Source organism: Pleurodeles waltl, chromosome 3_1, assembly GCF_031143425.1.
Source record: "Pleurodeles waltl isolate 20211129_DDA chromosome 3_1, aPleWal1.hap1.20221129, whole genome shotgun sequence".
Classification (NCBI taxonomy): Eukaryota; Metazoa; Chordata; class Amphibia; order Caudata; family Salamandridae; genus Pleurodeles; species Pleurodeles waltl.
In genome coordinates this window covers 1,636,443,202-1,636,457,327 of record NC_090440.1, presented here as the reverse complement: position 1 = coordinate 1,636,457,327, position 14,126 = coordinate 1,636,443,202, and the positions used below count along the sequence as shown (strand labels likewise).

The following is a 14,126-nucleotide window of genomic DNA, read 5'->3' as shown; positions in this document are numbered from 1 at the left end:
GGCGGGGGTGCAAGTTATAGTTACCTTAGTGCACCAGTTATAGTTACTTCAAATAACTCTAACAGCTGAATTTCTATGGTTTTGTACATCTAAAATGTGAGCCTAACTATTCACTGAAAAAAACAATGGTTACAGGGAGGTTATAGTTAGGTTCTGAATTTACTCGTAAAAAAACACAGAAAATCAGCAGTTATAGTTACATTTCTTTTGCGCTTTAAGGTATCTATAACTCGCACCCTCGCCATGCACAGTTGTCTCATCAATAATTTTATTGCAAATGTTGCAATAAGAATATGAAAAATGGCATAGAAGATGTCATCAATGATTTAATATGTGGAGTAATTAGTTGTGCATGGCGAATGCGGGAGTTATAGTTACCTTAGGGTGCGAGTTAAAGTTACTTGAAAGAATTCCAGCTATAACAGTTGAATTTCTATGGATTTGTATGAGTAATTTCCAAACCTAACTATAAAGTCCCTGTAACCTTTGTTTTTTTCAGTGAATTTCTGATTTTTTTTTAACGTATAATAATTTTCATTACTATACGTTAATCCAGCCACCGGTGTGCACGGCCAAAAGCATTGCGCAGCTGTGGCTGGCCGCAGGGCCTGGCCAAGCCCTGAGGCCAGCACTCTATAAGCACCCACCGTGCACTGCACACGCCCTTTGCCCTTGTGCAGTAGAGGTTGCCCTCAAGGGCTGGCCTGCAGCCACTCCCTGCGGACAACCCCCTAACCACCCAACCCCATCCTGTGCACGGCCCTTTGGGCGTGCATGGCAGAAGTTGGCTGCAGCCTCTCTGGGTGTGAGAATAGGTGTGAGTGGCTGTATCTGGGGATTGAGAGTAGCTGTCAGAGTGTCTGTCTGGGTGTGAGAGTGCACACATCAGTGTTTTAGTGGGTGCGTCAGTATGTGTGTGGGTCTGTGAGTGGGTGCACAAGGGTGTCAGTAGGTCTGTGAGTGGGTGTGTGACAGTCTGAGTCGGTGTGTGAATAGTTGCGTAACTGTCTAAGTGGGTCTGTGAGTGGTTGCATGAGGGTCTGACTGGGGCTGTGAGTGAGTGCATGAGGGTCTGAGTGGGTCCGTGTGTGGGTGCGTGAGTGTCTGAGTGGGTCTTTGAGTTGGTGCAGTGGGTGTGTGAGTGGGAGAAATTGTTGAAAGAGAGACAGAGAGAGAGAAAGAAAGTGAGAGGGAGAGAGATAGAGAGTTTTTTAGGCTTTGATGTCTGATATACTTAGAATCAGATATTTATGTACAATTTAGAACACAAAATGCATCTGTAATTTAAAAAATATGTAATAATATGTTCTTTATTTAAAAAAAGGAGGGGAACAAGTCCAGCTGGACTCAAATCCTCACTGCTCAGTGTGAAAGGCTGTGACCTTCGCACTGAGCTTTTGCTTTTCTTATTTTTTTGTTAACCTTTTTTGGGCTATCTGGTACTGAAAGGGAGCCCTCAAGGGCTCACCCACGGTCCCTACATATTTATTCATTTATTTATTTTATTTATTATTTGAACAGAATGACCTTTATGGGCTATCTGGCACCGCCGTGAAAGCCTCTGGTGCCATTGCTTCAGCAAGCAAGGAGCTGCTTTGACAGCAGCTCCCTGCTTGCTGAAGCATTTCATCTCTGTTCCCTGCACGCATGCAGGGGACAGAGATGAGAGCTTTTTGACAATGGGACCTGCTTGACAGGTCCTGTTGTTAAAAACTGAAGTGTTTGCTGTGGCTTGGCTGCAGCTGAAAAGCTGCAGCCATGCCGCAGCAAACCGCTATGTCCGGGAAGGGGCACCCCATGACATAGCAGAAGCCGTCCCTGGGGGTAGCGGCCCCCAAGGCCATCAGAGGCTCCTCGAGGGGGGTGCGCGGCCCTCCTCCAATATGCACATAGCCCCGGGGTGGTGGTGATTCCTGGGAATTGGGGGTTCGAAAAAGACCCCCTTTTCAAATTTGTATTGTTTGCCCCAGGGATGAGGTGATCCCTGCAACTTCGGGGGTGGGGGCTGCGCGGAATCCCCCACCAGATTTAGACATTGCCCTGGGGAGGTGATGGTCCCCAGGGTTTGGGGGCAGCGCACCCCCTGCATTTATTATAATTAAAGCCCCAAGGAGATGGCGGTCCCTGGGGCTGTGGGGAGGCCAACGGGCCTACCCCATGGTATTAATCCAGTTTGCCCTGGGGAGGTGCCCTTCCCCCACATATATCAGAAAAATTCACCCCCGGGGAGGTGGTGGTCCGAGAGCTGTGGGGGAACTGGGAGGTCCGCCATACAAAATTATTAATGCCCCCGGGACCTGGCCCACCCGGGGGCCTATCAAAAAGAAGCACTGGAGCCCGCTATTTAAAAAAAACAAAATTGCAGCAAATTTGCAAATATCGCAATTTTGTGTCAATTTTTTTTTTTTATTAATGCTTTTAGCTCTGGGGTCACTCTGGGACCCCCTCCCCCCCTAAACTCCACCACCAAAGCTAAGAGGTCAGGGTGTCCCTACCCGGGCCCCTTTTCTTTTTTTAAAACGTTTTTACTGGTACTCAGCTGAAGCAGAGTCCCAAGATGGCTGCCAACACTTCCTAGTTTGAAGTGTTGGCAGTCAATCAGAGCTGTGCATTTCCCTGCACAAGTTCATCTCTGTTCGTGAATACTTTGCGACCAGAAATATTCAAATTCGAATTTACTCCCAATTTCTCAAAAAATACTGAATGAATTTACTCCATATAAGTGAAAGCGTAACCTGTGTACCGAGAGCTGTCTTTCTGACAAATTTGGTGTAATTCCGTACAGTGGTAGGGGCTGTAGACGTGTCTAAAGGTCCTATGGGAATTAACATGGGAAATGCAGTGCTTTTTTAACCCCCTTTTTCTTGGCCCCCACTTGACGGATCCCCCAAAACTTTCCATGCACATGAAGATTTGGCAACGGCGCCAAAGATATAGGTAAGTAAAAAACGTTTTTTTCTATGGAAACATGGTCCTATCATTACTTAGTAGGGATCACCACTAGGTAATAACATCCCTGTAACTTTTGTTTTTTCAAATATATTTCTATGGTTTTTCAATTTCTATTTCCTAACTATACCTGTATATATATATATATACATATATATATATATATGTATAGCTACATACACACATAGTGGTGGTGCTCAAAGTTTCTTGGGGTTTCTGGACACGGGAATGGCTGTCAGCTAAGCCAGTCCATCTGTTACACTAAGTGGTTCTTTGGGCTGCAGGTCCCACTGCCACAAAGGGCTGCTGAAGCTACCCCTTGTCTGTTTTTTTAGCCTGGCAGCGCACAATCTCTGCTTTTCCGACCTGTTGGTATGTATCTGGGCTTTTAACCATGCCCACCGCATGCCCATCAGTACCACTCGTTTATGGGCTTGCCCTTCAAAAATCCTTTGATGACACTGGTAAATGGTTTATGTTTGTCCCACCTTGGGGAGGTTTTGTTACCGCCTTGGCCATCACTCCTGTTACTTGGCTTATTGCACTTTTGCAGATAAGTTTGACTGCCACCGAACTTCTTTTTCTTTTTGTGTGTCTCTTCACGTTGGTGCTTATGGTGGCCGTAGCGCTGTGAATTGGCTCACTTATGTAAAACTGTTTTACTTTCATTTTCAATTTATGTGTCAAGAAAAGTCCAGTTAGGAGTTTACAAACGCTAGTAGCTCTAACTCGAGCAAATACAAGACCCATTGCATTGCAAATGCTTGTTTACTTTGCAATTTGTACTTTGTTTAGCTCATGGATGTATAAAGAAACATCTCACATTTGCGAGTTCTGTGACTGTGCAACTTCACACACACCTACTCAAAACCCAAGTATTGTTAGAGTGCATACACAAAAGGGGCCAAAATTACTCTTCGCCATGAAAAAATTAAATTAAATATAAAGTATGCAAATCACTAAAGAGACATCTGATTCCACTGACCTTTAATAACTACCAGGTAAGGTCAGCCTTGCAAGTAGATCAGCACAGAGTGATCGTTTTGCAATGACCTTTAATGACTAACAGGCAAGCTCTATTTCTGGTAACAAAGTCAAAGATGAACTCTACTGTGGCCTGTGCCAATCTGCAGCACAATCACGGGCCCGACACACAGGACCCTCCACCGCTTTACACAGGCACAGCGATTACTGAATGACAAGCAGCTGCCTCACCATCAGTATTCTAACATTTTCCATTGAGAGTTCACACAGCATACACCTCTTAATCAAACTTTATTGAGGGTTTCACCTTTCATATGGCCAAAACACGATGTGTGGTCCTCACAATATTCGCTGCTCAAAGTCTGCACTGTTATGCACAATCTTTTGTCTAAGCTGTGGTCCTTTCTATAAAAAACAGCTTCTGGGAACGACAAAGCCTTGCCCCCAGTTTTTAAGGTCGAGCCTGCGTCGCATGCGCTTGCGCATGCGTTTCGCTTGCGAGACGTTTTAGGAATTAGAAAAGGGCTTGGAGCCCCATTGACGTCAGGTCCGTTGTCTTTCATTGGTTCGTGGGCTTGCCTGTTAAAATCTGCTTGCTTTTATTAGTGGAAGGCACCCATATGTCATGCCTTTTCCAGTGGTTAGCCCTCCTTAAGCGCAGCGACCAAGTACTGGAAACATGCGAGGCTCGCTGTTTCCCGTCAGGTCTGTGGACTACTTTTTATCTTTTGTTTGCAGCGTGATCTCGCTTGGCAGAAGTCGAGCGCTTTGCATAACATCGACCCTGTTACAAGGTTAATTGCACTTTTGCCTATAGGTTTCATTACGAGTGAACTGTAGCAGCGCGATCGCGCTGTTTTTTTCTTTCAATTTGGAAAGAAAAATCTGGTTGGGAGTTTACAACTGCTAATAGCTGTAACTCGTCAAATGCGAGACCCTAGTGCATTGCAAATGCTTGTTATTTTTTTGCGGTTTCGTATATATAGCGAGAACTCGACCCCAAAATACTGGAGCGCTTTACATGAGCACCAGTTGCGTTGCACAAAGACACATTCATTTTTGGTAGACACGGGGAGATTGAGTGATTTGCCGAGAATCACAGGATGTTGAGCCAACATCGTGGTCGAGCTGGGTTTCCCAGCATCAAGGTCGGCAGCTCTCCCCCCTTTCACACTTCTTTTTGCCTAAAGTGTTCCTGGAGCCAACTCCTTCAGTTTTCGTTCCTTTTTTTTGTCAACTCTAAAATACACAGTGGTATCGTTTTTAATCCCGTTTGAGGGCTCAGTGCTCAGTCTGTTTCCCGACTGTCTGAATTGGAGCATCAGTACCCTAGTGTTTTGGGTATGTTTCATTGTGTGTGTGTTGTGATTGCTAAAGTGTGTAGCTACAGGTCCTATTAATTTGATTAGCACATTGACTCAGGCGGGAAGAAGCTTAAGTTATCTACTTGGAAAGTCAAGGCACCTGTAAGAGATGTGTTGTGTAAATTGTTACAGGCCTTCCAATTGCCACAATGCGAGAGGGAGGTCATCCCGCACTTTGGGTCCTAAAGACAATGCGGCACTGGCCCTGCCTTTTGTCTAATCACACTCTATTCTGTTTCTCGTTTGATGAAGTTAATGAAAGTTTTATGACAGAGAAGGTGTTATGGAACAACAGTAGTGCTGACCTTTGCCCACATTTTTTCTTATTTTCATACTGTGTACGATGCAGTAGAAACAAAATATTCTACTCAGTTATTTCTATGCAGAACGCATTACATGTGCACGCTTTATCAAACTTCACAAACTCTAGGTGCTAATTTTCTGGCTGTGGGACAAACAGGTCTGGGCCAGATTACAGGTACTGTAAGAGGCTTCACAATTGGCCTATAGTCAAGCAGTGTGCATCACTAATCACATCTCTTCTGGAAACAAATGCCAATCTGACATCCCGTATGTGGCACTGGAAGGACTCACACAGCCCTGAATTATAACAATATTTTATCAGGCTAATTGAGGGCAGTGTGTGCCGGCCTCCACTGATTTACCCCAGACTAACCAGCATGTGTGGGAGATAGAAGGGAATCCTTGCACTGTAAGGGCATTGCAGCATCTCCTCAGCCCAGCACAATCATTTCCATACAGCACTCGGGTACTTTTGGGAAATGACTAAATGGTGGACGAGCCAGCTGTTCTGCCCGTTTGAACAAAGGACTGGAGATTAACTTCTTTAAGTAAGGGAACTTGAATCTGACTTTACCGCACTAGGAAGAATCACCTTCTAACCCACCCCGGTGAAAGCAATTCATCTCCAACGATGAGCTTGTGTTCTCATCTCAGCGTTTCCTTTTAAAGACATTGGGCCTGATTACGACCATGGTGGAGGGGATTACTCCGTCCCAAAAGTGGCGGATATCAGGTCCGCCGTTTACAAGTTCCATAGAATATATTGGAACTTGTAATACGGCGAGCGGGATATCCGCCACGTTTGGGACGGAGTAATCCCCTCCTCCAAGGTTGTAATCAGGCCCATTGTGTGAGCCTGGGCAGACCCTCTGTTGTGTTGGACTCTCACGAGAGCCATGTTGTGAATATTAGTTTAAAACCCTTTTACTTATGGCTCTTTTGTTAAAGCAGAGAATATCTGGCCTCTGAACAAATTGCTTGCTTCATTGCTGATCCAACTTTTACTGTGTGTCTCTTTGGGACTTTTAATTTTGGGCCTGAAGGAGGCTTCCCCCATTTTCTCCTCCTCTCTTGGATCTCAGCAAACCCAAGGCAGGCGTGGAAAGCCACCACATTCTCTGTCTCACAGGATCTTTGAAGGCCCATGTGAGGCACAGCATTTCTCTCTGATGGGAGCGCCTGTGTCAAAGCCTTTTTTCACTGACAGCAGCCCTGAGCTCCACCACGGTGCCTACTCTGCCCTTTATCATTGAAAGCTGTGAGACGAACTCCGTGTTGGACAGCTGAATGCAAGGAATTTTTTGAGGAGAGGAGGGTGTTATCCAAAGGTAGAAGAGGAGCATGAAAGAATGGCAGCTATTTAAAAAAAAATGGGCGGGCTAAGGAGTCTTAACTGGCATTAATGATTCACAACTCATCTTCCTCTCATATTACTTGTTGACTTTAAGCTTGCCTTTGACCATGTGCAGGCTGGCCAAGTTCACGCTACAGAAATACCACATACAAACATGAGGATGGTGGGGGGTGGCAGAAGGATGCAAGATACTTTTCTTGGGATGGAAGTGGCAGGGTGTTCTTTCCATTCATTTTCTTTTTTTAAAGTAAGGAGGGATGGCCAGATGGTGGTGGAGCGAGGGTAACAAGACACCAGCTATGTAGTTTACAATTTATAGAACAAGCAAGAGGTGTAAGAGAGGGTAAAGAAAACCATGTTGTGCACGGCTCCGCCTGCACAGCTGATGCATGGGATCAGCTTGCAAGGGAGGGGCGTGGGCTATGCACAATATCAAATGACAGATGCATAGCTGCCAATAACGTGGCTTCTTCCACCCTGTGGTTTCAAGGGCTATCATAGATAACTCAAACTTCGCTCACATTGTAAATGATAACACTTAGAAATCCTCGATGGAAAACAACCCTTGTCTGTCTGAACGTCTCAATATGTGTTTACTGTCCACAGAACAAGCACTTCTTTAGAACTGCAGTGAATACTCTGCAGGTCGCACAAAAATACTTGGAAATGGATCATATGACAGATCTAACTCATTAAAATCCACACTGCCTTATGTTAGTAAATGTGTTTGAAAAAATAAGTCAGATCAGTGAGAGAAGAAAACAAATTGGAAATACATCTGGGGGTGGGGAGCTAACATCAAAATGCTTACCAATAATGGGTTTTGGAATGGATGCTCTCGGGGGTAATGAGAAAACAATTATTTATGGTCCCTGATTGCATCATGGCTGTAGCAGGTCATTCTCAGACTGGATTTGTTGACCTTCGTAGGTGGTCTGCTTCCTGAACAGCACATTTCACCGACGAGTTCATTTCAGACGTCTACCTCTTCGTCAGTTTATTTCATACCTACTGTTCCTGGCTCTGTGTGTTCACAGAAGAGGAAGTATGCAAATGCAAAGTACAACTATTTAGGGAAAGTTCGAGACAACCGTATGTACAGCTTCACAGTGCTTTAAACATAGTGCAGGCACTAGCAGTAGATAAAATGACTTTCCCAAGATCATACTGCGTGTCACTGGCAGAGCAGGCTTAGTCACGGGACGTGTCTTGGGGCTCATGACAACACATGTGCTGGAGTGCAGGAAGAGCGCTACTGTGCCTCTCGCACATCTGCCTACAGTAGAGCATTGGCTTCACCTCCTAACAGGCGATTGCGTGAGTTTAATGGTGAGCAGTGGCGACTCCTCTGCTATGGCATAGGAGCATCGCTCCCCCGCCAGCAGCAGCAGCTGCACAACTTGAAAAAGAAAAGGATAATAACTCAAGTTTATTATTGTTTTATTTTTCAAGGGGGCGGGGCCATGGGGGATGACAGACACAAGAGGGAGTGGTGTGCACTGTTGTCAGTGCGCTTGTGGGTTTGGCCGGCCAGCTCAGGACAGCCAAACCCACATGTGCACTGAGCTGTCTCCAACCCGAGCTGTGTTGCCAGGTTGGAGAAAGCAGACGCAGGCTCCCAGTCTGCCTGGGAGTGCAAATCGAATGCGCTCAGGATAATCCTGATGCTGCTCTCACAGGGCAATGTTAGGATTGGCCACAGGGCAGGCTAAATGGCTGTGACTCCTGACAAGGTTCTGGGGTGCCGGTGACTGGGGGAATGCAGTCTGTGATGGCTCCCATTCTAGTCTGATGTGATGGCAGCTGAGGGAAGAGAATAACACCTGCCGCAAACTGAAGTAAGCAAGCCTGACCTGCATTTATTTGATCATTGGCAGGGCCAGTAGGGGCACTGGTGGCTCATGGTGCGACAATCTATTTTGCCTCCCCCACACCCTCAGACCTCCTCCTCAGATTACCTAAATACCATCCAGTAGCCCCTCTCTCACATAGATTTCATTTGTTTTAAAGCGCTTGTAAAGATTGGCTTTACTAATCCAGTCAGCTATCTACATAAAATACAGATCTGTTCTTGGCTGCAGGCATATTCACACTCTGCACAACTTTATGGCCAGTCAAAACCACCACTAGACAAAACTCCACCTCTCTATCAAGAGTTGTGATGACATTTCTATTGCAGACTGAAATCTAGAGGCAAAAGGAACTCTGCAGCAGGTGTTTTATAAATTGTAAGTTTACTGACCCCAAGGTCAGTGCCCCCACCCCTCCAGGCCAGGGACCAGTGTGGCTGATCAGCCGCACTGCCCTAAAGCCGGCCCTGGTCACGGGGATCTCCAGTAGAGGTGGGCGAGCCAACAAACTAACACAGAGAGCTGAACCAAGGGTCTGGGTCGGGTCTTATAGCCCGTGCATGAGCCGAGAACTGAATATGTTTGTCATGTAAATCATACAACAAACATGATTTTATAAAGTCTCTTCAAGATTCAAAAAAGTTTTTTTCTTTAACATATGGAAGCTTTGGGCCTGCTTTAGAACTTGGCTGACTGGTTACTCCGTCACAACGGTGACAAATATCCCATCCGCCGAAAACTAAATCCCTTTATCTTCTATGGTATTCAGATTTCGGCGAACAGGATATTCGTCACCATTGTGATGGAGTCACCCGTCCGCTGAGTTCTAAATCTGACCCTTTGACTTTAATACATCATATTATAGCAACCACTAAGAAGTAATTAATAAAAGTGATAGTTTTTAAACATGAACCATTAGTGAACTGAGGAACGACAGGTGTCATGTAAACCCTGTATGTTGCCCAGATTATAATACAGTCCCATTATAGTCTATTGAGCCAAACGCCACAGGTTTATGCACAGCTGGTATCCTGAACTCACAAATTTGAATGTGCTTTCTTACAGGATATTGAATTAAGAGCAGTTTTGGGGAAATACAATATTTCCCTAAGATCACACTATTTAAGTGGTAAAGCCACGATTTATCCAGGTTATCTGGTTCCACTTTGCACAAATCAGCCAATAAATTGGTATCTATTTGACTTTCCTTTTTTTATGTTACGTCTTTATTTTTAACTCTTTGTGCAGTTTTTATATGGAACAAATTTGTGCCGAAGGCATAGGAGCATTTTACGTGACCACCAGTTATATTTCACAATGAGACTCTAATTTTTATAGGCACAGGAGATTCATTGATTTGTCCGGAATCAGAGTATTTTGAGCCAAGGCTGAGAATCGAAAGTGGCTCCCCAGTATCAAATGCTGCAGCTCTGGCTGTAACATCATATCCTGGGTGATGGGATGGTAGTATGCATGAATCCACTTGAAAGTTCAGCTCTTTCTGGGTTTGGGATTCCAACAGGACCTCAAGCTGAGCCAAAGTCAGAGTACAGGCTCAAGCCAATCTGGCTTGAGCTTTCAGTGGCTGAGCCAACTCTATTCTCCAGTACCTATTCTGAGCTGGTAGTTGCCGATGGGGACACCGGCACTCATTTTTGGGCACCGGTAACTTATTATTCTACATCAGACATTTGCAGAGAGCAAGATAGAGAAAATCAAACAAAGGGGAAAGACGATGAAGAGAAAGATGGAAAAACTACCAAAAAGGGAGAAACCAGGAACCTGCGAAAGAGAGATAAAAGGGCAAGGTGTGTTTGGTAGTGAATTAAAGAGCATCAAGTGGATTTAAGGCTATGCGTCCTTGGTATTCAGTGTGTCGATATTTAATTACGCTGCACATGGGCTTCTGAGCTGAGGTTAGGGCACCGGCACTCATTCTTTTACAAATCAAGCACCAGGGTTCTCCCCTGAGAAACGTTTTAAAAATGGTTCAAATAGTACATTTTACATTACAGTGTTCACATGAATTTGCTAAAAAGCTATGGGGCATATTTATACTCCGTTTGCGCCGAATATGCGTCGTTTTTTTAGACGCAAATTCGACGCAAAACTAACTCCATATTTATACTTTGGCGTTAGACGCGTCTAGCGCCAAAGTTCATGGAGTTAGCGTCATTTTTTTGCGTGAACACCTTCCTTGCGTTAATGATATGCAAGGTAGGCGTTCCCGTCTTAAAAAATGACTCCGATGCATATGCGTCGTATTTATACTCCCGGGCAAAAATGACGCCCAGGAGTGGGCGGGTCTAAAGAACCTGCATTAGTGCCGGATTTTAACGCCTGGGTCAGGGCAGGCGTTAAGGGACCTGTGGGCTCAGAATGAGCCCAGAGGTGCCCTCCCCTGCCCCCAGGGACACCCCCTGCCACCCTTGCCCACCCCAGGAGGACACCCAAGGATGGAGGGACCCACCCCAGGGACATTAAGGTAAGTTCAGGTAAGTATTATTATTTTTTTTTTTTGGTGGCATAGGGGGGCCTGATTTGTGCCCCTCTACATGCCACTATGCCCAATGGCCATGCCCAGGGGACATATGTCACCTGGGCATGGCCATTGGGCAAGGGGGCATGACTCCTGTCTTTGCTAAGACAGGAGTCATTTCAATGGGGGTTGGGCGTCGTAAAAAAATGGCGCAAAACGGGTTGAGGCGATTTTTTTGCCTCAGCCTGACTTGCACCATTTTAGGACGCCCATACTCCATTTTCCCCCTACGCCGGCGCTGCCTGGTGTACGTCGTTTTTTTCCACGCACACCAGGCAGCGCCGGCGGCTAACGCCGGCTAACGTCATTGAATAAATACGGCGCCCGCATGACGCTTCAGAATGGCGTTAGCCGGCGCTAATTTTTTTGACGCAAAACTGCGTTAGCGCAGTTTTGCGTCAAAAAGTATAAATATGGCCCTATAGGTTTTCAAAGGGCTAATACTTTCATAGAGTGCTAAGGATGCCCTTCCACAGGAACGCTGCAGGTTCACCTCCTCAAATGTAATATTGAGAAAATGGTGGAAAACTGTATTTGTATAACAATTTCATGAAGAACCTATATAAATCCAGAAGTGATAGAGGCAGTTCAGAAAAAAAACCTATCCATTGAGTTGTTCATTAACAAAGTATCTTTCAACATATCCTCTTTTCCCCTCCTTTCATTCCTAAATCATCCACCTTTCCAAGTAGATTGCAATCATATGTCTTGGCTGAGACTCTCCTTGGAAGGCGCATGGTGGAAATATAAAATAAACAATACAAATATTGCAGAGGCAGACAGAACTTTAAAGCTGGGCAGATTCTATAAGCTCATATAACAGTACTGTCCCTCAGGTCATGAAGACTTTACAGGTTCGGAGAACACACACATTACACTAATCTCACAGATTAGTGTTTCTTAACCCCTTCGGTGCACCCTCCCTGGTGCGGGTCACAACCAGCGATCCACGGCCAGGAAACCCTACTAGACACCAGGGATTACACTTGGACTTGGGGCTCGGACCCTTGACAATGCCCCCCCCTTCGGGGGCATATTTAAAAAAACAAACAAAACATTAGTTTACCTCTGGGGGGGGGCGCGACTGCACCCCCGGGATAAAAAATGAATATATATATTTTTTTTAATGAAACTGACAGGGGGTCGCCCGAGAGCAGGGCTGACCCCCTGTGGGGGCAATTTTTTAAATAGATGTATGGTTTCCCTGGGGGCCACAATCCCTCCTCCCCCCTCCCCCAGGAAAACCATACAGCTATTAAAAATATATAACTATTTATATCTGTACCTATCTATCTATCTATCTATCTATCTATCTATCTATCTATCTATCTATCTATCTATCTATCTATCTATCTATCTATCTATCTATACATATATATGTATATATATAGGTATATATAGATAGATCTATATATCTATAAATAAATATAGCTATATAGCTATCTCTATATATATGGATCTATATATCTATATATATATATATATATATATATATACACCTGTGAACAAGGTCCGGTGAGACCGAAACGCGTCAGGGGATTCCTGTTTGTTTGTTTCTGATCTCACTAATGTATTAAAAGTTAAGGCATTTTTGGCACAACGACAGAGTGCGGTTTTCTCTTGCTAAAACAAAAAGAGAATCTTGTTTTCTGGATATATATATATATATATATATATATATATATATATATATATATATATATAAATATATATTCGCCACCAGTTGTCTTGCAGCGTGCGTCTTCAAAGCAATACACATATGCACGTACTCCAACCGACATGTTTCAAATGGAGCTTTTAGGTAGCAATAAAAAAGTTAAGCTAACTCTTGTGATTATGTTTCTGCTAGAGAAGGATTGGACTTTTGGTTAGTGCCAGTTTTGATGCCATAAAGTAGCGCAGAAGATTTATATGCCTTTTGCAAAGAATAAATCTGTATTTTATGTGAATAGCTGAGTGGATTAGTAAAACCAGCCATTACCTGCACTATAATACAAATAAAATATATGTGCGAGGTGGGCTATGGAGAGATGAAGGCCACTTTTGCTAAGTGGTAGTGAGGGAATCCGGAGAGAAGGTCATGGGAGTGGGTGCACCAATAATGATTGTCAGACTGGGTGTCACAGGCACTACAGACTGTCACGATGGGTATGTGACAAAGTGAAGTAATAGTGTGTCTTTTTTGTATTTTTGAGTGTCTTGAGAGAACGTGATGCTTGAGAGAAGAAGCAAAAGTAGGGTGACTGGCCTTTACTGTTGCACGCATCACACACACACCCACCAGCAATTTTGCGGCTATCTACATAGGCAAGTGTTTTAGAGGGACAGTTTAGCCAGTAGCAGAGATGGCGTCTCGTTGGATGACTGCTGCTCACGCACTAACTTGGCTTATGGAGGACAGCTCTGACACAGGATCAGAGACTGAGACAGCATATGAGGGACAGAACAATGGAGCAAAACTCTGGCAGTGAATTTTCAGTTGGAGGAGTCCTATCCAACAACTCCTCTTCTAGTGATTCTGAGGGAGATGATGAGGAAATTAGTTCTGTCCCTTTGCAAGCACAGTCTGTGCAACGGGACAATAACAGGTTCGCCCATCCTAGAGAACAGGTGCATGCGGCGGCAAGGACAGAGTGAGTGCTTCTTGGGAGCTCCCCAATTTAGTTAAGCCCCAAATTTGACCACCCAAATGGTATTGTGGAGACATGAAAATTATCTATTACAAAACAACCTGGTTTTGCAAGGCCGGCACCTGCGTTTTTGGTCCTGGGCTCGACGCCCTT

General features: G+C 44.7%; 1 protein-coding gene and 1 pseudogene across 1 annotated transcript in view; one reads left to right on the top strand and one right to left on the bottom strand.

The window, feature by feature from the left end:
- The window catches only part of MYO3B (myosin IIIB), a 1,099,693-nt gene that overhangs the window by 48,768 nt on the left and 1,036,799 nt on the right, over positions 1-14,126 (bottom strand). The gene's annotated exons all lie outside the window — the stretch shown is intronic.
- LOC138285935 (desmoplakin-like) overlaps positions 13,792-14,126 on the top strand; it is a 45,202-nt pseudogene continuing 44,867 nt past the window's right edge.